Source organism: Centruroides sculpturatus, unplaced genomic scaffold (assembly GCF_000671375.1).
Source record: "Centruroides sculpturatus isolate CEXI.00-Female unplaced genomic scaffold, Cexi_2.0 scaffold522, whole genome shotgun sequence".
NCBI lineage: Eukaryota > Metazoa > Arthropoda > Arachnida > Scorpiones > Buthidae > Centruroides > Centruroides sculpturatus.
This window is the reverse complement of record NW_019384746.1, coordinates 424,373-447,733: the sequence shown is the minus strand read 5'-3', so window position 1 is coordinate 447,733 and position 23,361 is coordinate 424,373. Positions and strand designations below refer to the sequence as shown.

The 23,361-nt window shown below is 35.0% G+C and overlaps 6 non-coding genes across 6 annotated transcripts; 3 read left to right on the top strand and 3 right to left on the bottom strand.

The window, feature by feature from the left end:
- Nucleotides 1-1,291: 1,291 nt before the first annotated feature.
- Trnal-cag lies at nucleotides 1,292-1,373 on the top strand. Its single transcript has one exon. It is a non-coding gene; the product is annotated as a tRNA-Leu (tRNA).
- A 374-nt stretch (nucleotides 1,374-1,747) lies between these two features.
- Nucleotides 1,748-1,829, bottom strand: Trnal-aag. The gene has a single exon. It is a non-coding gene; the product is annotated as a tRNA-Leu (tRNA).
- Nucleotides 1,830-9,014: 7,185 nt separating this feature from the next.
- Trnal-cag lies at nucleotides 9,015-9,096 on the top strand. Its single transcript has one exon. It is a non-coding gene; the product is annotated as a tRNA-Leu (tRNA).
- A 374-nt stretch (nucleotides 9,097-9,470) lies between these two features.
- Nucleotides 9,471-9,552, bottom strand: Trnal-cag. Its single transcript has one exon. It is a non-coding gene; the product is annotated as a tRNA-Leu (tRNA).
- Nucleotides 9,553-11,872: 2,320 nt separating this feature from the next.
- Trnal-cag lies at nucleotides 11,873-11,954 on the top strand. Its single transcript has one exon. It is a non-coding gene; the product is annotated as a tRNA-Leu (tRNA).
- Nucleotides 11,955-12,328: 374 nt separating this feature from the next.
- Trnal-cag lies at nucleotides 12,329-12,411 on the bottom strand. The gene has a single exon. It is a non-coding gene; the product is annotated as a tRNA-Leu (tRNA).
- Between the last annotated feature and the right edge of the window lie 10,950 nt (nucleotides 12,412-23,361).

Below are 23,361 nucleotides of genomic sequence, written 5' to 3'. Positions count from 1 at the left end.
GGCCACCCTACACGAAGCGTATATATACTTTAATTACTGCAATGGAACTCAAAAAATTCTGTACTTGCAGCCCGAACAACATAACCTTGCCAGAAGAATGGCTTGTCAAATGTCACGAAAGATTGCCTGAAAAATTTATGATTGTTGAAATGTCGGCCGTGAAACACTTCTTATCAGTGCCAAAAACTGTGAAGTTAACGCTAACTACTATGTAGAGAACATTTTGAGACCATATTTGGAACGTAAAATTCCAGAACTGTATCCTGGAAAAAAAGCCAAAATGACACTTCACAATCACAAAGCGTCTAGTCTAGTCACACAGCTACATATACAATCGCTTATCTTCAAAAGATGAAGGCTGACAGTGGACCAAACCACATTTTTGAAGAGGACATAACCACCAAATCACACCTGACATCAGACCCATGGATTTCTTTGGATTTGGCTTCCTGAGGCAACGTCTTTTTCTATCGTAAAGCTACAATAGGAGTGGTATCAATCGAAATTTTCAAGATCCTTCAATCGTGAAATCCGCTATGTCATTCCGTGAGCAAACGAGATGAAAAACACATCGAGCAGATAAAGACAATTCATCGACAGGTACTTCGTGAAAGAAACCAAGCAAACAAGTGAGTCACAAATAGGAAATCATCCTCTGTAAACTAATACTTGTAATCGCCGAAGTCGATCGCGTTCGCAAACAACGTCCCGAAAAAAAGATAGAGTTTCCATCAGAAACGCGCCATCCATCGTTACATTTTCGGAAATCGTTATTTTTTAGGTCTTCAATTTCGTAATTCGATTTTTCAACCGAAGTCCAGCCAAACTGAAAGTCATGCCTGATCTTGTGTGACCACATGTAACGTCTGGTATTGGATCGTAAACCACCGCACAAAGGCAACCGAAACGCTGACTAAGAGTCTGCAGAATGCGAAAGAAACTTTTACTGGAAAATCGCTTGAATTTTTGCACGGATAAACGTCATGGTCACGCGTAAAATTTTGCACGAAATCTAAGTAAGCAATGACGAACGCTTTCATTAAAAATAAAACGATCGCATCCGCATTCACCCGTACCAAGTGTGTGGAGTTTATCTCAAAGAAAGTCGCTGAATTCAAAGTAGAGACAGACGCATTGTAATTGAAGTCAAAAGAAAACTGACAATTACTTGATTGCTCTAGTCTCTGCAAACAAAAGGAATCAGACACAGATGAAAGTTATATGAGTGCACAGTTTGGCTATTGCAAGAGTCTGTTTGAAGAACGAAATTAGAGAATAATTGGAACGGGCCGGTAGGGTGGCCGAGCGGTCTAAGGCGCTGGTTTCAGGTACCAGTCTCTTCGGAGGCGTGGGTTCGAATCCCACCCCTGCCAAAAGCGAATTTTGCGCATTTTTGAAACGCGAAGCTTACTTTTTACCCTCCACCTTATTTGTACTGAAAGTTTTTACTGTCATGTTTAACAAACTCTGATGCACAGCGCGCAGAAACAACAGTTTGTCTGCAAACGTTTCTGTTATTTCAGTTTTCCTCCGTAACTTGCACAACTGGCATTCGCTTCAGAAATCTTTTCGATAACCTTAGATTTCTAAACGCGAATCGGATGTAATAAGCGCATTGTGAAAACGTAGCAGTGTCATCGTTCTTCGTTCGTCCATTTTTGTACGAATCGACAAAATGCGAGTGACGAAAGCGACGATTTGATTTGCATATATCGACGCAAAACTAGAAATAAAAAAGCGGTTTAACTGGCAGGGGTGGGATTCGAACCCACGCCTCCGAAGAGACTGGTGCCTTAAACCAGCGCCTTAGACCGCTCGGCCACCCTACCGACCGTTTGCGCACTTACCAATATTTTAATTGTGCATGCTGACTGACACTTCGAAAAAACAAAGGATAAAGTTCTCTTTTAGTAACAAAGACTTTACCACAGAAATTGACTACGAGTAATTCCCTGCGACTATATGGCCTCGGCTTTCTTCCGTGCTACATGAAGTGATTTGCTAATTATGACTCAAATTCACGATCAGATATCTTTCGTTCTACTTGTCAAATATAAATCAAGTAAACTGGTAGATTTTGCTTTTCTTTGCATTCTGAGAACGTTTGAGTTTGTTCTAAAATTGACGTGCACACGAAGCTTCTTTCTGATAAAGGTTTTTCATCCCGCGCTGTCGTAAAAAAGTCCTCAAGAAGAATGGAATTGAAGTTTCCCAGACTACAGCTATTAGAGCTCTTGGTAACAAAACGAAAAAGCGACAAACACTGTTTCTGGTGAGTTACACCCAATATTTTCAAGGGCTCGCAAATCTCGGAGTAAGGATAAAATAAGGAAAGTTAAGGAAATGGTTAGAAAAGAAAATCACCTAGCCGAAGGACCATAGCAAAACGTCTGTGTATATCTCAGTTCACAGTTAACATCATTATACACGAAGAACTGCTAGCAGCTACCAAAATACAGTATCTAAACATCGCCTCATATCTGCGCAAAAATAAAACCGAAATACTAAACAAGGAAGCTCCAGGAGATGCATCTGCCCGGAGGAAAAAGCGAGTACATGGACACCCTAGATGAAGCGTATATATGTTACTGTGAAAGACCGATATCTGGCAAATTTCGATACTCTCCAGTGAATATCAGCATTCGGATAGCCGCTTGGTATATGTAAGAAATATTTGCTAAATATCATTATTTCTAACTTACTTCGGCAAATGTCGACATTCAGCATGCACTAATGTAAATGGTGAATAAAAATATTTTTATTACGTTAAGACAAAAATGCAACTTTTTAACATATGATATATGTCAAAATAGGAGAAAGCGTAACATAAAATTTTGCACTGTTACAAAATTTGAAAATTTTTTTAACTTACATGGTTATGAGAAGCACAGAAATGGTGACGATTTATAAAATACGGATGACAATTATTAATTTACAAGTATTTGCTATAACAATAGTAGAATGTTAATGATTTACAAGAACAATATATATAATACAGATGTAAAAGTTGTGAACTTACATTAGAAATGACGGTACGGTACATAAAGTAGTATTAGCAGTGAGAGGCAAACAATGTACTGTACATAATAAGGTACGCTGTTAAAACCACAACATTTAAAACCGTGACATTGCAAATTGTTTTACCATTAAAACAATAAAATAGAATGATGAATTAAAAACATGTTCACTGTTAAAGAATAAGACTATAAACTTATTTACAGTAGAATCGTAACACTTTGAAGCGATTCCCAGAAATAACAAGAAATTTTCCTCCATTTACCTTTTTATTTAAACACTCTCCCTTTCCTCCTCGAGCCTCCTCTTTGGTCCAGTATGGATACCATGTTTCATGTAATTTTTGACCAGTATTATTATTCATCATATTGGCTTTGTTTTTTAGTATTTCTAAATGTTCACACCACCTCCGTTTTTGTGAATTAGATTATTCTTTTTAGCAATTTTTACGGTGTCCCTAATAATTTGGCACCCTTCACTGTTATAATGGACTGCAACAGCCGAACTACTATTATTATATTTAATCGCGGATATGTGTTCTTTAAACCGAACCTTCAAATCTCTACCAGTTTCACCTATATAAAATTTAGGTACAGTGCAGCTACAACCGAGTTTGTAAATTACATTTCTCTGGTCTTTCAATCATCGGCCCACCGGTGGCCAAGCGGATTTCGTTTCCTGAACCCTGGGAGTTCGGTCGTGGTTTCTTGCAAGTTTTCTCCAGTCTGTAACTCCTAAATAGGGGCCAGTTTCCCTTAAAAGATCTCCCGGAAGGCATCCCCTAGGCAGATCGCCCAAGTGTTGCGTTGTCATAACTAAACAAACAAACTTTCAATCGTCACCATTTCTGTGCTTCTCATAACCAAGTAAGTTAAAAATATTTACAAATTTTGTAACAATGAAAAATTTTGTTAACTTATACGCATTTTTTCCATCACAAAGAGTTGATAAGGTACTCGAAGTCCGAAATGCATAATCTAGGAAATAAAAATGTGATTTTCTAAAACTTGTCCTGCTTCTAAATGATGGTGTTATAAGTCTAGCGGAAAATAAAAGCCGTTATAGAGCTAATAAATGGAGTATAATAATATAATTAAATATTCAGTCTTTTACCGACGTATTTGGTATGTGTCTACATTCACAGGAAAATATTGGCATGCTCTAATTTCGGTCTTTTACGATAACATATATACTTTAATTACTGCAATGGAACTCAAAAAATTCTGTACGTGCAGCCTGAACAGTAAGTGCCAGAAGAATGGTTTGTCAAATTCATGAAAGATTACCTGAAAAAATTTATGATTGTTAAAGAAATAACGGACCGTGCAACACTTCTTCTTATCAGTGCCGAAAACTGTGAAAGTTAACTCTAATTATTAAGGAGAAAACATTTTGAAACCATATTTGGAACGTGAGATTCCAAAGCTGTATCCTGGAGAAAAAGCCAAAATGATTCTTCACCATGACGCTTACATCCGATTGGCGCTTAGAAATCTGTTATCGGAAAGATTTCTAAAGCGTATGAGAGTTGTGCACGTTACTGTTGAAAACTGAAATAACTAAAACATTTGCAGACAAACTGTTTCTGCGCGCTATGAATAATGAGAAACAAAATCGGGCACTGTAATAAATTTCAGGTGTTTTAAGATAATTTATCAAATGGACCGACCGTTATGAATACTGCTATCACTTAGTTGGTCAAAGTGATAATAATACGTTGAAGAGTGATCATCCAACATACGCTAGCCTATTGCGTTTAGTACCGAATTTTAAATTTAAGCGACCAGTAGTTAATCTTCTGCGAGATTTTAATTTTACTTTAGTCTCTTAAAACAGTGTTTTCTTCTTTGACAAAAGTAACGATCATGGAGCAATCATTAAGTGATATGAATAATTACTTCAATAACCGATTAAACGAGTTAATAGCAGAAGGTGAAAACAATAAAATTTTTACAAAATCAGCATATTTGTCAATGATACAAAAAGTGATAGTAAAAAATGAATGTTACTGGGAGAATATCAGCTTTTATGTAGATACGATGTTGTATCTATCGGAAATTTAGAAAAATTAATTATGCCTGTAAAAGAAGGTAATGTGATTAAATATTACGTTCAAACTGAAGAAATATTTCAGATATTGCATGATGCCCATGTTGCTATTGGACATGGCGGTAGAAACCGTATGAAAAAAGAATTAAGTAGAGGAGAAGGTGGTATTATGGAACACTGCGGGTATTATGGAACCACCCCATTTCGAACTGATAATAAAGGCGAACTGTAGCGGAATGTGGCTGAACTGAACTAGGCAGACATCCATAGCAAGGGAAAAACCCGTTTTACTTCGGTTAAACAGTTGTCCGTATTTAATCAGCAAATTTGTTTTTTTTTTCAAAATTCGCAAGTTTTGAATGCTAAGTGAATTTAATTATTTTTAAAATATAAATCGTGTAGTTGTAGGTTCACTGGTGCATGTATTCCGTTCCAGAGACTTAGGGGTGCATATTAATCTGTGTGATGTTCACGTTTTTTAAATTTTGGTCTCGACAGACATAAGTTAATTCGAGATGGCGATGCGTGAAATATGGAACCCATCGGTGCTTTTACAGTAATATGGAACTCGACTCCTCCGAATTTTCTATTTGCAAGCAGACATTCCTCCAGATCAATTTGTGAAAAAGATACTAGGTAGAAAGTCAATTCTTCCCGAGAATATCGAAAAAGAGCTGCTGGAATATATATTGTTGAAACAGGTCATATTTTTCTATTATAAAAGCATTTTTGCGATAAAATACATTGGATAAAAATGTTAAATAATTTGGTAATTATTTAACATTTTTTGTCTTTTCCTATTTGTTTTTGGCTACATTAAAGCATTTTTTTGAAAATATACGGTAAGGTTCCATATTACCACCCGATTTTCTCTAAGCCTACTTTCGGACTTTTTGTGCAAAAGCCTTCAAAACCATACTTATAATTACACTAGCGAAAAATCCAATTAGGAACATTTAGTTTACTAGTTACCAGTACTTTTCGCACAAAAAATGTGTGTGTAGTTATGATACCTTGTTTACAATTCACTAAAATGTAATTGGGGTTCCATAATACCACCTTCTCCTCTACGAAATATAAAAATATTACAAGAGAGGTGATCATAATTTATTTGAACTTATGTGAAATCTGTCAGAAAAAACAAAATGTTCTTGAGAAAGGCTTGGTAGTTAAACCAATTTTATGTAATGAAACGAACTCAAGATCGATCTTATAGATATGCAGTAGCAAGCCGATGAGCAATATAAATTTATACTCGTGTATCAAGACCATCTAACTAAATTCGTTCAAACACGACCGTTAATTAAAAACCAAAAGGGCTGAAGATATAGCACATGTTTTTTTAGACATTTTTACAATTTTCGATGTACCGAGTATTCTACAAAATGATAACGGCAGAGAATTTGCCAATAATGTCACCAATGAAATGTGTAATATGTGGCCTGAATTAAAAATGGTGCGTGGAAAGCCCATGCACTAGCAAAGTCAGGGTTTAGTAGAAAGATGTAATCAAGACGTAGAAAATATGCTTAGTTCTTTGTTGGAATCTAACAATACTAACAAATGGTCAGAAGGATTACGTTTTGTACAACTGATGAAAAATCGAGCTCATCATACTGGTATAAACTGTAGTCCCTATGATGCTATGTTTGAGCAAAGTTAAAAGTTGGACTAAAGAATTTTATACCCAACGAATCGTTGACCAACGTTAATACGGAGAAGGATCCAGAGAGACTTTTTAAAATTATCGACGAAGTAAGTCAAAGTTGCTCAAACTCTGAAAGATCAGGTACCGTCCAAGAAAACATTATAAAAAATTATTTGATAATGCCACCCTCACTTAGTAATATAACTGATGAAGTTTAAAGATCTACATCGTCTTCACATGAAAAAGCTCTAAACCAGTAGTCAGAATTTCAATCATTAAAAGAGATAAAAAGCAATGCTCCAGTTTTAACTTATTTCGATCCCAAGCAGTCTACAACGTTATCAATGGATATTTCAAAAGATGCAGTTGATGCAGTCATCCTACAAAAGAGGAGACCCACAGCACACTCATCAAAGTCATTGACAGAGTGTCAGTCACGTTACGCACAAATAGAAAAAGAGCTGTATGCAATTCAGTATTGTTGTAATCGGTTTTTCGTCAATATATTTAAGGTCATTGCGGAAATTGATCATAAACCTTTGGAGACATTATTTAAGAAACCATTGTCTGAAGTGCTAGTGCGTCTACAAAGTATGATGTTGAATCTGCAACAATATGATGTGAGTGTTACGTATTAACCGGGCAAATTCTGTTCATAACAGATACTTTAAGGAGGGCCCCAGTAAATCCGCCCAATGCAGAGGATTCTCTACAAGAGGATCTCCGTATACATGCAAACTTATTAATGACTAATTTTGCAGTTCCCCTGAACGTCTAGACGAGATTAAGCTAGCGACCCTGATAGATGCAGAACTTCAAATAACTATAAAATATTGTCTTAATGAGTGGCCAACATCAAGAAACAAGCTTGTCAAGAACTCCATGTCATCGATGGTTTAAGGTTGTCTACTTGTAATACTTTTAAGCCTTCGTTCCAAAATATTAGACATTATTCAGGAAGATTATTTAGGCATCGAAAAATGCCAAAGAAACAAGAAGTGTTTTGTATTGATCAAACTTAAATGTCGAATTAAAAACAAAGGAGAACAATGTCATGCCTGCAATAATCGTCTTTCTTGCGGCGAATTTCGTACTAACCGTCTACCACATAGCAACGAAGAACAAAAAGATGGGATCGACTTGAAAAAACCGACGATTTGATTTGCATACATTAATGCAAAACTAGACGTAAAAAACGCATTAATTGGCAGAGGTGAGATTCGAACCAAAGCCAACGAAGAGACTGGTGCCTTTGACCGTACGGCCACTCTCCCGGACCGTTGCATCCTTGATCCAGATTTGTTCTTCAAATAGGCTAGTGCAATAGCCAAATGTTGCGTTGTGCACTCATATAACCTTTCGTCTATGTGTCCGACTTTTTACGGGCCCACCAGTGGCCAAGCGGTCTTCGTACCCTGAACACTGGGAGTTCGGTCGTGGGTTCACGCCTTGCTCGGACGGGCTGGCCACGTGGAGTTTTCCTGGTTTTCTATACGTCTGTAACGCCTAAATAGGGACCAGTTTCTCTTAAAAAGATCTCCAGGAAGGCATCCCCTGGGCAGATCGCTCAAGTGTTGCGTTGCCATAACTTAAACAAACCAAACCGACTTTTTTCCGCTTGCAGCGACTAGAGTAGTCAACTAATCGTTCGTTTTCTTTTGACTTCAATTACAATGCGTCTGTCCTACTTTGAATATAATTTGAATATAGCGACTTTCTTTGAGATAAATTTCACAATTGGTAGGGTGAATGCGGATGCGATCGTTTTGTTTTCAATGAAAGCTTTTGTCGTTTCTTGTTTAGGTTTCTCGCTTAATTTTATGCGTGACTACAACATCTATCCGCGCAAAAATTCAAGCGATTTTCTACTAAAAGTTTATTTCGCATTCTGCAGACTCCTAATCTGCGTTTCGGTTGTCTTTGTGCGCGTTGTTTACGATCCAATACCAGACGATACATGTTATCACACAAGATCAGACATAACTTACAGTTTGGTTGGTATCCGTTGAAAAATCGAATTACGAAATTGAAGATCTAAAAACGTTTCCGAAAATGTAACGATTGAAGGCGTGTTTCTGATGGAGATCCTGTTTTTTTTCGGGCGGTGTTTGCGAACGCAATTGACCTCCGGCGATTACAAGTATTTGTTTAGCACAGAACAAAATGGCGCTCATATAGTCGCAGGGAATTAATTACTCCTAGTCAATTTCTGCGGCAAAGGCTTGCCACTGTAGGAGAACTTTATCCCTTGTGTTTTCGAAAAGTATCAGTCAGCATGCACAATTAAAATTTTGGTAAGTGTGGTAGGGTGGCCGAGCGGTCTAAGGCGCTGGTTTCAGGTACCAGTCTCTTCGGAGGCGTGGGTTCGAATCCCACCCCTGCCAGTTAAGCCGCTTTTTTATTTCTAGGTTTTCGTCGATATATGCAAATCAAATCGTCGCTTTCGTCACTCGCATTTTGTCGATTCGTACAGAAATGGACGAACGAAGAACGATGACATTACTACGTTTTCACAATGCGCTTATTACATCCGATTCGCGTTTAGAAATCTAAGGTTATCGAAAAGATTTCTGAAGCGAATGCCAGTTGTGCAAGTTACGGAGGAAAACTGAAATAACAGAAACGTTTGCAGACAAACTGTTGTTTCTGCGCGCTGTGCATCAGAGTTTGTTAAACATGACAGTAAAAACTTTCAGTACAAATAAGGTGGAGGGTAAAAAGTAAGCTTCGCGTTTCAAAAATGCGCAAAATTCGTTTTTGGCAGGGGTGGGATTCGAACCCACGCCTCCGAAGAGACTGGTACCTGAAACCAGCGCCTTAGACCGCTCGGCCACCCTACCGGCCCGTTCTAATTAATCTCTAATTTCGTTCTTCAAACAGACTCTTGCAATAGCCAAACTGTGCACTCATATAACTTTCATCTGTGTCTGATTCCTTTTGTTTGCAGAGACTAGAGCAATCAAGTAATTGTCAGTTTTCTTTTGACTTCAATTACAATGCGTCTGTCTCTACTTTGAATTCAGCGACTTTCTTTGAGATAAACTCCACACACTTGGTACGGGTGAATGCGGATGCGATCGTTTTATTTTTAATGAAAGCGTTCGTCATTGCTTACTTAGATTTCGTGCAAAATTTTACGCGTGACCATGACGTTTATCCGTGCAAAAATTCAAGCGATTTTCCAGTAAAAGTTTCTTTCGCATTCTGCAGACTCTTAGTCAGCGTTTCGGTTGCCTTTGTGCGGTGGTTTACGATCCAATACCAGACGTTACATGTGGTCACACAAGACCAGGCATGACTTTCAGTTTGGCTGGACTTCGGTTGAAAAATCGAATTACGAAATTGAAAGACCTAAAAAATAACGATTTCCGAAAATGTAACGATGGATGGCGCGTTTCTGATGGAAACTCTATCTTTTTTTCGGGACGTTGTTTGCGAACGCGATCGACTTTCGCGATTACAAGTATTAGTTTACAGAGGATGATTTCCTATTTGTGACTCACTTCGCTTGATTTCTTTCACGAAGTACCTGTCGATGAATTGTCTTTATCTGCTCGATGTGTTTTTCATCTCGTTTGCTCACAGAATGACATAGCCGATTTCACGATTCAAAGATGTTGAAAATTTCGATTGATACTGTTTACCACTCCTATTGTAAACTTACGATGAAAAAGACGTTGCTTCAGGAAGCCAAATCCAAAGAAATCCGATGTCAGGTGCTTTTGTGGGTATGTCCTCTTCAAAAATGTGGTTTGGTCCACTGTCAGCCTTAATCTTTTGAAGATAAGCGGTTGTATATGTAGCTGTGAGACTAGACTAGACGCTTTGTGATTGTGAAGTGTCATTTTGGCTTTTTTTCCAGGATACATCTTTGGAATCTCACGTTCCAAATATGGTCTCAAAATGTTCTCTACATAGTAGTTAGCGTTAACTTCAGTTTTTGGCACTGATAAGAAGTGTTGGACGGCCCGTCATTTTTTCAACAATTATACATTTTGTGACATTTGCCAAATGTTAAATGTAATAATATTGTGTGTGTGAAAATGTACTGTAGAGACATCCCAGTAATCAAATGGGATGAAGCCAAGATTGTTAGAACGGGGCACTCACCTTCCATCGCAATGGAAGTGGAAAAAATAGAGATTTACAAAAGTAAGATGAGGGACAGATGCCTAAATGCAAAAGATGCAAAAGCATTACCAACGGCTTGGAAATATAAAATTGAAAAAATATGGGTTTTAATAATTCATAAACATTTGTATGATCTGGAGTTTTTAGGAATTAGTAGTTCAGACTCAGTTAAAGATGATATAATTTTTTTGTTTTTTGTTTTTTATATTTTTTCTTTTTTATTGTTAAGTTGCAACACGATTTTAGATTATATTTTATCATGTATTTATTTTAATTTACGTTTTTCATGTTATTGTTAAGTTGCAACACGTTTTTGATATTATTGTTAACTATTTATTTATACACACAAGTTGTTAAAAGTTCAAATTCAAGTGAATTTCGAACTATTGGTTCCATTGGAACAAACAACGTTAAAGCCTGAAGATGGCCTATACAAATAGGCCGAAAACGTTCGAATAAAGAAAATTAACTCAGCAAATACAAATCAGGTGTGTTTATTTATTAATATAAATGGTTTTTTAATCTTTATTATACACGCGTCAGATTCTGAAATTATAATAGGAAAAAAATCCAAAATGCTTCATTAAATTCCCGCTTTTTTAACGCGTAACAAACGAATTCAACAATTGACGTTGTTGTTGTTGCGTAGTTTTGCTCTTGGACGAAGAGTGCGATTTGGAAAGCGATTCGAAGATGTTTTTTGATGGTAGAGAGTATCGACCCCTGCCCCATCCTCCTGGGTAAGAGATTTTTTTACATTTCATTACTATTTATTCGGATAAGAAATTGGTTTTAGCAATTAAAGGCTTTAAAGAAAAACTTCCATCTACAATATATAATTAGGCCTAATTAGATTAAATGTAAAGATTGAGACTTTANTGAAGTCAAAAGAAAACTGACAATTACTTGATTGCTCTAGTCTCTGCAAACAAAAGGAATCAGACACAGATGAAAGTTATATGAGTGCACAGTTTGGCTATTGCAAGAGTCTGTTTGAAGAACGAAATTAGAGAATAATTGGAACGGGCCGGTAGGGTGGCCGAGCGGTCTAAGGCGCTGGTTTCAGGTACCAGTCTCTTCGGAGGCGTGGGTTCGAATCCCACCCCTGCCAGTTAAGCCGCTTTTTTATTTCTAGGTTTTCGTCGATATATGCAAATCAAATCGTCGCTTTCGTCACTCGCATTTTGTCGATTCGTACAGAAATGGACGAACGAAGAACGATGACATTACTACGTTTTCACAATGCGCTTATTACATCCGATTCGCGTTTAGAAATCTAAGGTTATCGAAAAGATTTCTGAAGCGAATGCCAGTTGTGCAAGTTACGGAGGAAAACTGAAATAACAGAAACGTTTGCAGACAAACTGTTGTTTCTGCGCGCTGTGCATCAGAGTTTGTTAAACATGACAGTAAAAATTTTTAGTACAAATAAGGTGGAGGGTAAAAAGTAAGCTTCGCGTTTCAAAAATACGCAAAATTCGTTTTTGGCAGGGGTGGGATTCGAACCCACGCCTCCAGAAGAGACTGGTACCTGAAACCAGCGCCTTAGACCGCTCGGCCACCCTACCTGTCCGTTCCGATTATTCTCTAATTTCGTTCTTGAAACAGACTCTTGCAATAGCCAAACTGTGCACTCATATAACTTTCATCTGTGTCTGATTCCTTTTGTTTGCAGAGACTAGAGCAATCAAGTAATTGTCAGTTTTCTTTTGACTTCAATTACAATGCGTCTGTCTCTACTTTGAATATATCGACTTTCTTTGAGATAAATTCCACACACTTGATATGGGTGAATGCGGATGCGATCGTTTTATTTTTAATGAGAGCGTTCGTCATTGCTTGCTTAGATTTCGCTCTAAATTTTACGCGTGACCACGACGTCTATCCGTGCAAAAATTCAAGTGATTTTCCACTAAAAGTTTCTTTCGCATTCTGCAGACTCCTAGTCTGCGTTTTGGTTGCCTTTGTGCGGTGGTTTACGATCCAATACCAGACGTTACATGTGGTCACACAAGACCAGGCATGACTTTCAGTTTGGCTGGACTTCGGTTGAAAAATCGAATTACGAAATTGAAGAGATTTCCGAAAATGTAACGATGGATGGTGCATTTCTGATGGAAACTCTATCTTTTTTTCGGGACGTTGTTTGCGAACGCGATCGACTTTCGCGATTACAAGTATTAGTTTACAGAGGATGATTTCCTATTTGTGACTCACTTCGCTTGATTTCTTTCACGAAGTACCTGTCGATGAATTATCTTTATCTGCTCGATGTGTTTTTCATCTCGTTTGCTCACAGAATGACATAGCCGATTTCACGATTCAAAGATGTTGAAAATTTCGATTGATACTGTTTACCACTCCTATTGTAAACTTACGATGAAAAAGACGTTGCTTCAGGAAGCCAAATCCAAAGAAATCCGATGTCAGGTGCTTTTGTGGGTATGTCCTCTTCAAAAATGTGGTTTGGTCCACTGTCAGCCTTAATCTTTTGAAGATAAGCGGTTGTATATGTAGCTGTGTGACTAGACTAGACGCTTTGTGATTGTGAAGTGTCATTTTGGCTTTTTTTCCAGGATACATCTTTGGAATCTCACGTTCCAAATATGGTCTCAAAATGTTCTCTACATAGTAGTTAGCGTTAACTTCAGTTTTTGGCACTGATAAGAAGTGTTGGACGGCCCGTCATTTTTTCAACAATTATACATTTTGTGACATTTGCCAAATGTTAAATGTAATAATATTGTGTGTGTGAAAATGTACTGTAGAGACATCCCAGTAATCAAATGGGATGAAGCCAAGATTGTTAGAACGGGGCACTCACCTTCCATCGCAATGGAAGTGGAAAAAATAGAGATTTACAAAAGTAAGATGAGGGACAGATGCCTAAATGCAAAAGATGCAAAAGCATTACCAACGGCTTGGAAATATAAAAATTGAAAAAAGTATGGGTTTTAATAATCCATAAACATTTGTATGATCTGGAGTTTTTTAGGAATTAGTAGTTCAGACTCAGTTAAAGATGATATAATTTTTTTGTTTTTTGTTTTTTATATTTTTTCTTTTTTATTGTTAAGTTGCAACACGATTTTAGATTATATTTTATCATGTATTTATTTTAATTTACGTTTTTCATGTTATTGTTAAGTTGCAACACGTTTTTGATATTATTGTTAACTATTTATTTATACACANGCCAAGATTGTTAGAATGGGGCACTCACCTTCCATAGCAATGGAAATGGAAAAAATAGAGATTTACAAAAGTAAGATGAGGGACAGATGCCTAAATGCAAAAGATGCAAAAGCATTACCAACGGCTTGGAAATATAAAATTGAAAAAAGTATGGATTTTAATAATCCATAAACATTTTTATGATCCGGGATTTTTTAGGAATTAGTAGTTCAGACTCAGTAAAAGATGATATAATTTTTTTGTTTTTTATATTTTTTTGGTTTTTCATTGTTAAGTTGCAACACGATTTTAGATTATATTTTATCATATATTTATTTTTAATTTACGTTTTTCNTAAACCTTTTCCAGCTGAAGATTACTAGATCACAATAACAAAATACATTTCTTTATCTATATTAAATATCTTGGGAATTATATATTTACATTATTAATAGCCAAGAAATGAATAATTAATAAAATGGTCATGTGATATGTTTTGTTATTAATATTTAAAATTAAAAAAAAACTAAGTAGCTTTATTTTAACTAACACCATCTAAGTTAAGGGTTAAAACTCTTCCTTCCATTGCACACTTACACAAGGAATTAGAATATTCTAGCCTGCTGCCTTTACACAACACAAATGCCACGCTCTCTTGACTAAAAGAAAAATGGAGGACGTGTATTCGATTATCTTCCAATATGGCGTCGCTACAGTCATTCTATATAGTACATTCTAGCTCGTTGATTTAAACTAATTTGTATTTTAATACATAATACATAAATAAATAAAATGTAAAAAATAATACATAAAAAACACAATGTAAACTTGCTTAAAATTACGTTTATATTAATTTAAATTACATAAAATAACGGAAAAATTACATTAAAATAATACTTTATTTACCAGAAAGTGTAGTTTCTGTATAATGAAATATGCCTAAAGCGATTTTTTTTCAGGATTTAGCGACTTTTGTTATATAGAAGTTTGACTATATTTCAGAATTTCTAGTACATTTCGTTTCTACTTATGGTATCTATCCTTCTTATGATGATAAAGGTTTTAAAGGGAGTCGAGTTTTGTTGGACGTCCGAAGAGGGGAGGGAGTTATGGAAACTTGGACAAACTGGGACAAGAGGGGAGAGTAAAATTTTCAAAAAAAAAAAAAAAAAAAATGCGGACGTAATTTATATATAGCCCCTTATTGTAATTTTGAATTTGTGCTATCAGCGGTTATTTGGTACGATCTTTTATCTGCACTAAATACGTAAAAGCGTGCAAAGTTTTAATAATGATTTAAGTTTAGTATTACAGTAGAACCTCGAAAACTCGGCTCTCGATAACCCGGCACTCCGGATAACACGGCCACACCCTGGCAGGGCAAAAAAAATCCTTAGTTAATTAATTTTCATTATAGACAGCTTTATAAAAGTATAAAAGCTCTCATAAAGTATTTTTCTGAGGTCTGTCTTATCAGGTAAATTACTGTACACAGTGTATTCATTAATTTTCATTTACATGTAGTAAAGGCTCTATGCCTTCATAAAGTACGTACTTTTCCTTTGTTTAAGGGTATTTGGGCAGTTTATTCTCTGTTGTATTCTCAAGCAAAACAATACATACAAGTACAGTACATTATTTTCTGAGGAAACACGCATACTTATCCTTTTTTAACCCCATTCCCGATAACCCGGCATTTTCACAAACTCGGCCACCATTCGGTCCACATTAGGCCGAGTTTTCGAGGTTCTACTGTACCACAGTTAAAGAGATTGAGATCATTTAAAAGATTTGAGAAAATGGTCTCTTAAAATCAAATGAATAGCACAAAATTTACACAAAATGCGACATTCCTCTTTTATTCAAAGAAGTCACGTTTATTTTATTATGAAGAAATGAATAGAGTACAAATAATCCCAAAAGAAATTTCTATAGGAACTATTTTTATTGCAATATTAAATCAAGGAATAATCTCTACAGAAGAAAGATTTAAACAAATTGAAGAGCATAATGCCATTTTTTATTTTCTTTACGATAAGTCTATATTAAGGACTTTAATGTAGAACAAGAATGGCCCTAAGAATTGTATGGATTGATTTAGCACTGAGGAATGCTGACAATTTATACGACAAAATTAAAATATATTGTGCAGTACGCTGCACTGATATAAATAATGCGATTCCATTACAATGTTTAAATATGCTGCCTAAACTGCAGATTCCTTTCCAAATCTAACTGTTGTTGATAAAATACAAAATATGTGAAAAGTTAATTTTGACGATATAATGTAGCCTACTGTAATTCTTTTTAATATTTTAAATTAAAAGTTACTATAATGTATATTTTAGGAGAGACTCCACATTTCATGATTGATCTGGGACCCGCATTTGCTAGCGACTATATCGCCTTGACTTCATCTGTTATTCATATATTTCTTCGTGGTTTATTAGTTTTTGTAATGTTTGTATTCGGTACCAAATAAGTTTTGTCATCAGTTACGTTTGATTAACGTATACGAAAGTTTTTCAAGAAATTAATTTAGTTTTATATGTTAATAATGGTTAAATCCCGAGTTAATTAATGTATATTGCCTAAGTCATTCTTGTTTAAACCTTTCTACTCTCGCGCAGCAAATATTTTTTTACATTGCCTATGTACAAGTAAACTTATTTTCATCATAAATAATGTGTCGAATACTTTCTAGGGCTGAATTATCGTGTTGCAGGCGGCACCTTCCTTGAAAGCTGCAATTTCGGCACCACTGCTCCAGGACGTATTAAAATCTGTAATTATTTTAAATTTTTATTGGGTGATCTTTCCAGATGATTAGGTTCGGTAGCACCATTATGGTAATCACGATTAGTGCAGAATATATCCTTTTGTTTCTGTAGGACATAGTCAGAAATTAACAACAAACTGTTATTACTTAGAAGTTCCTTTTAAAGTTAGCTTTGAAAATAATGCAATATAAGTACTTATGAAATTCTTATTGACAAATATTTTTGTAAGAATATCAATCGTCGTGAGAAAATCTAAAATGTGAAATTTTGGTTATTAAATATGTCGAACAGACGAAAACTAGTTCTAAATTGGATTTCTTGATACTTCAATTAATAACTATAATTGTCAACAATTGTATTTTGGCTGCATATTCCTTTGCAGCATAATGTAACTACAATGACTTATTGTTATAAGTACAAATATAAACTAAGAAGTTTCATAAATATTTGTTTAAATCAGGGGTGTCCAACCTTTTTGTTTCTCTGGGCCACATTGAAAGAAGTCACGGAGTTTTGGGTCGGTATGCCTAAAACGCCCACTACGGGCGCCCTGGGGATGATTTTAAATTAACAATAAACTATTTTTATTTGTAATAGGAATTTAATATATCACGAAATGACACCGCTGCTGCTAGAACGCCCACTAGGGACGGCCCGGGCTACTGGTTTATTATAAAGGAGACAGACAAAAATTTATTTGAAAAACACAAATATTTGTTTTATTTGGGTCTCTAATTAATAAAAAACGACGAAACACCATTTTAAAGTGCATTTTTATTCAACTAATATATTTATAAATATGTAGCCCAAAATGTAGCCGATGCACCAAATGATATTTTTTCGCCAAACTAAAAAAAGGGTAGACAAATCTTGCAACGCTGGAAGGAATAATAAATAAAGCTGGAGTTGGGACTCAAAGGATTATAGACCCAAATGCGGGTAAAGGAAAGAAAGGACAGAAGATAAAGTGAGGAAGGTTGGAAAATTAAGAGTCCATAACAGGTCTATTTAACCTTACTACTTTTTCTTTTGCCTTTCTCTCCTTTCCCGAATTTTAGTCTATAATCTTTTGAGTCACAACTCCAGCTTTATTTAGTACTCCTTCTTCATTCACACATTTCCAAATATTTGAAAATATTTCCTTTCCACTCAAAAATAAAATATATATAAAGGCTTAAGGCTTTTTGAAACTTTTTTTTTCAGTTTATGCCGTTGAAATAAAAATAATTTGTCGGTTTTGTTTACGTTTATTGGGCCGCATGCGGCCCGCGGGCTGGACACTCCTGGTTTATTATTATACTTGAGTGGACGCTTTATTACTTACATCTACCTAATAATTTGTTGGATATCCTCTAGATGACAATTCGAATTCGTCATCTAGAGGAAGAATTGACGCCACAAGTTTCTGAAGTCTACAAATATTCTTAACCATTCCTAAAGATAGTGCACAGCTGCTGCCTATTAGCAGATTGCTCCTTTGTAACACTAACAGCACTTGATCTCTCAGATTCAGTGGGATTGAGATTTGGGACTTGCATACCATTCTAATATAATTTCTTTTACTTTCTGCTCTGTGGACACAGTGTGGGCCTTTTTAGCATGCTTATTATTCGTTCGGTCAGGTCCATATCGGTATGACCAGGTGGTGAGGTACAGAGTCTGACATATCCAGACAGACCATCCCCAAACCTCCTGGAGTTTTTTGATCTGTTCGGATCTACAAGAGTGGTAAGCTGCCATCTTAACTATCCAGCTGAATGCCAACCATTTCAATATACCAAATGCTTGGTTAGAGACGACTTGCTGGGTGAGGTAATGAGGCAATTGCCTCAAGTGCCAAAATGAGAGGGGCAGCAAAATAGGAGATCATAAATGTTCAAGAGGAGAAATAAATAAATTAATTAATAATAAGATGAATACAATATAGTCGTGTAAATTTACTTTAAAGCTCTTTAAAAATAATTAATTCAAATGTGTCAATACTCTTGATTGGCAGCTGTTCTGGAAGCAAGGACAACAAAATAAGCTGTTCCACCTCAAGTGCAACTTACCATCAAGCCAGCATTATTCTTGGAACCATTCAGAAACCAGTTGAGCTCAATGGCAAGAATTATCCAGCTAAATGTTCTTGTCTCTGAAGAAGCCAGTGGCCACAAATGGGAGCAAATGGTCAGTAACACTGTTCAGGTAGCCTTACCATTTAGGGAGGGTTCTATTGGAATCAGTGATCCTAAATTGTGATAGGAAAACATCCTTACATCATGACAGAGCCATCATTAGCCTGTCACCACAGAGTACTATTGAGGTGACAAGACGAGGCAACAGGAACCTGTTACCTCATCTTGTCACCATGCTTTCTACACCATATACATCATATCTTGACTCATCCATCCACATGATAAAATAGAAAGCACAATTTGTAGGACTATGCAACATTTTTCCAGTTGTCAAATGGTATACAAGCAGATAATTAACTCATTTACATGATCACGAAGTCCCATTTTATTTTTAAAGACATTTCCTGTTTACAAAGCAAATTCATCAATTGCATTACTGTACTATGTATTTAACAGTCTAGTTTCCAGTTTGATTTCAGTTCAGAAACTAAACAAATTTTATTCATAGTGTTAAAAATAAAACCTGAATTTTCTGTCAAATTTAGTATTATTATAATTATTAAAATGTGTATATATACACTGAGTATATACTATTTGGTACACAACCTTGAGGAATGAACCTATGCAGAAATTACAAGTGACAAAAGTATTTGATGTCTAGTATTACTTCACATAATTGCTTTAATTTGCATGAGTGTGTATCAGAATAGGAAGACAAAGATTTCAGTGAGTTCAAACATGGCATATTCATTGGTCTGTGATGCAGTGGATTCAATGTCAGAAATCACCAATGTTTTGAACTTTCTCAAATTAAGATTTCTAGACTGCTGAGAATAGGGTAATATACAATTTCCAGCTGGTGACAGACCTGTGACTGACAAGAACTTGTCTATGAGAGAGGGTTAAAGGATTGTTCAAAGCCAGTTGGTGTGCACCTATTCATGAAATCACAAGGATGTAGAATAACATCTCCAAACAAACCATTCATTAGACATTGTTATGTATGGGCTCTAACAGTGACAAACATAAGATTTCCAATCCTGTCAGTCAAAAACAAGGCATTGTGGCTTCAACAGGTTGTCTTTTATAATCATTAAAAAACTCATGCATTTTGTATGGAAAAAATAATGTTATTCAGAAGCCTGTGCACAACATAATTCTAACAAAAACTTTAAAACAGTAAATCAAGATTGTTTTAGATAATCTGATTTTTTTACAAAAACATCAAATACAGTACCTTGAACCATAATTGTAATTTTCTGATAATTATATTTGTCTTATTAAAAGAATTTTTTGATTCTCCTAGTATTGAATTCTTCAATACAGAATATTATTATTATAAACACTTTATAATACAACATAAATTCAAAGCTCTATGAACACACTATCATGCATATTAGATGCACTCAATAAAATCTGTAAGTTTAGAAACTTGTTCAAAAATGTATCTGCACTCATAGTTGTCACTCAAAAATGTTTGTATAATATTAAATACCAAATTGCTAATAAACAGTAAAATTATAGGAAAAAACAAAATACATACTTTTTAATTTAAAAGTTCTTTAGTAAAAAATAAATGACTGCATCACAAATATAAATTTCCACTATTTGTGGAAATCCAAATTATATGTTTGTTTTTATATATACTGTATATATATATATGTTGTTTGTTTCTTTTTCAACAGCTTATTTAAAAACAATTGTCAAATCAAATAAGAAACATTCTTTCTAGATAACTCTTTATTAAGAATTTGCTTGCTGCGATAAAAATGTACGAATTCTTTGTAATAATTCTCTTTTTACTGAATCTGGAACCAATTCTGTAAAAAAAATAATAATTATTAAATATAATAACATATGACTAGGATATTAGAAGATTAAAAAATTAAGATATCTTTTTAAGGCTGAATGTAACCTCTTTGGTTATGCATACGATTTCCAACAGATAGTTTTAAAAAATGTAATGCTTATTTTATGAGAAAATCCTTTACCAAAAATTCTGGAAAACAGAGGCAGATTGAACCACACAATATTTCTGTGTTAAAATTCTATTTAATTCTTTCATTAATTAACATATAGTTCAGGTTTTTAGTAATGTATTATAAAAGTGTCTATTTTTGAAAGCAAAAAGACATTTTTGCTGATTCAGTGAGCATCCACCCTAACTGTATTTTGTAAAGTAATTTTATTACATACAAAAAAGTTAGAGTTATTGGCTTTTTTTCAGTAACATATCACACAGGGAACAGTTATTGATATAGGCTTTATTGATGGAAGAATAAAGCTTCCATCAATAAAGCCTGTATCAATAACTGTTCCCTGTGTGATATGTTACTGTAAAGAAAAGCCATAAGCTTTAATTTTTTTTAAAAATCCACAAAAAACCAGTAACGGAACACTTAATACAAAGATATTTTTTCATTATGCTACCTTAACCATTTAATATAGTTGAATATGATTAATATAAAACTTAATTCAATACCAGTATATCTCATATTTTGAAAATGAAACCTAAGAAAAAGTAGCATGTCACCTGGTTTATAAAATTCCTGAAATGTAGATATTTTATTAGCTATAATTGTGGCATGTTTTATACAAAGGAAAGTCATTAAATAATAGGAATTTTAATCTAAAATTCATGAAGATGTATGCACTGCAAAAAATCTTATTGTGGGACACAAAATGTTTCCTTACAATATGTCATATAGGAGTCATGACAACTGAGTGGTATGCATCTGCTCATACAACATAGCTGCTGTACTATCAAATTGCTTCAAGGAAGAGCAATGAAGTGTCATTCATTTTTTATGGTCAGAGAAAATAAAACTTTCTGAAATGTACAGAAGAATGAAAGTTCAGTATGGAGACAGTTGCTTGAGTTAGGGGAGAATGTATGAATGGCTGGAAAGAGTTCAAAATGAAAGGCAAAACATCAGTGTGGAAGATGTTTGCATGGCAATTGAGACAGTGAAACAGCAGATCAAGCAGTGAATCTGTGACTACAGGCAAATTACTGTTGATGAAATTGTTACAGAATCCAACATGAGACATGGATCTACAAAACAATATTACACATGATAACTTCAAATATAAAAAAGTGTATATCAGATGAGTTCCAAGGCAGTCATTGGTTGATCACAAGTGTGTGTAGCAGATGATTAGCCAGGAGCACTTGGAACATTATGTTCATGGAGATGTTGGTGACTGGAGATGAGTTCTGGATACACCATTATGAACTAGAGAGTGAGAGAATTGATGCAGTGGAAACACACATCATTTCAGCTCAACAAAAAATTCAGGATGAAGGCTTCTGCTGATAATATTTTGGTATGTCCAGTGTTCCTACTCAAATTTTTGTTTTAAATTCCATGACTTTCTCTGACCAACTTTGTACAAATTTCCTGACCCTTATATCTATTACAGTAAGTCACATTGACTAAATAAAACAGCATTTGACTTACTATANGGAATCAGTGATCCTAAATTGTGATAGGAAAACATCCTTACATCATGACAGAGCCATCATTAGCCTGTCACCACAGAGTACTATTGAGGTGACAAGACGAGGCAACAGGAACCTGTTACCTCATCTTGTCACCATGCTTTCTACACCATATACATCATATCTTGACTCATCCATCCACATGATAAAATAGAAAGCACAATTTGTAGGACTATGCAACATTTTTCCAGTTGTCAAATGGTATACAAGCAGATAATTAACTCATTTACATGATCACGAAGTCCCATTTTATTTTTAAAGACATTTCCTGTTTACAAAGCAAATTCATCAATTGCATTACTGTACTATGTATTTAACAGTCTAGTTTCCAGTTTGATTTCAGTTCAGAAACTAAACAAATTTTATTCATAGTGTTAAAAATAAAACCTGAATTTTCTGTCAAATTTAGTATTATTATAATTATTAAAATGTGTATATATACACTGAGTATATACTATTTGGTACACAACCTTGAGGAATGAACCTATGCAGAAATTACAAGTGACAAAAGTATTTGATGTCTAGTATTACTTCACATAATTGCTTTAATTTGCATGAGTGTGTATCAGAATAGGAAGACAAAGATTTCAGTGAGTTCAAACATGGCATATTCATTGGTCTGTGATGCAGTGGATTCAATGTCAGAAATCACCAATGTTTTGAACTTTCTCAAATTAAGATTTCTAGACTGCTGAGAATAGGGTAATATACAATTTCCAGCTGGTGACAGACCTGTGACTGACAAGAACTTGTCTATGAGAGAGGGTTAAAGGATTGTTCAAAGCCAGTTGGTGTGCACCTATTCATGAAATCACAAGGATGTAGAATAACATCTCCAAACAAACCATTCATTAGACATTGTTATGTATGGGCTCTAACAGTGACAAACATAAGATTTCCAATCCTGTCAGTCAAAAACAAGGCATTGTGGCTTCAACAGGTTGT